This window comes from Tupaia chinensis, unplaced genomic scaffold (assembly GCF_000334495.1).
Source record: "Tupaia chinensis unplaced genomic scaffold, TupChi_1.0 Scaffold000567_1, whole genome shotgun sequence".
NCBI classification, from domain to species: domain Eukaryota; kingdom Metazoa; phylum Chordata; class Mammalia; order Scandentia; family Tupaiidae; genus Tupaia; species Tupaia belangeri.
The window spans coordinates 2,748,094-2,748,634 of record NW_006160080.1 but is presented as its reverse complement, the minus strand read 5'-3'; positions in this window follow the sequence as shown (position 1 = coordinate 2,748,634).

Here is a 541-nt window from a genome sequence, read left to right as displayed (position 1 = left end):
TGAGAGAAGGGGCCTGAGTGCAGGGGGAAATGGGGAGATATTAGTCCAAGTGCACAACATTTTAGTTACGTCAGGTGAGTAAGTCCAGAGAGCTAATGTGCAGATGTTACTTAAAAATTTGTGGGGGCTGGCAGGTGGCATGGTGGTTAAAGGCGCTGGATTCCCACATGGCCAATTGTGCTTTGAGTCCCAGACCTGGTGGTGTGCTTTCTCACTTTCTCTTTCTCTGTTTGACCAAATTAAGAAAAATAATAATAACAAATGGAATTAAATAAATAATTATTTGAAAAACTAAAAATTTGTGTAGTTAAAAATTTGCTAAGAGGAGAACCAGCAGTTAGTGTAATGGCTATGTCGCTGGACTCGCACATGGACTCCCACATAGTCGACCGTTGTTCGAGTCCCAGACCCAGTGGCTTAAACTCACACTGGGCGCATGTGTGTGCACGCCCAAGATCCTGAGAGGAGAATGGAGGAGAAGGGATTGCGGTGTGACCATCCCCCCGGGAGGTGATTTCTCACTTTCTGTCTCTCTGTCTCT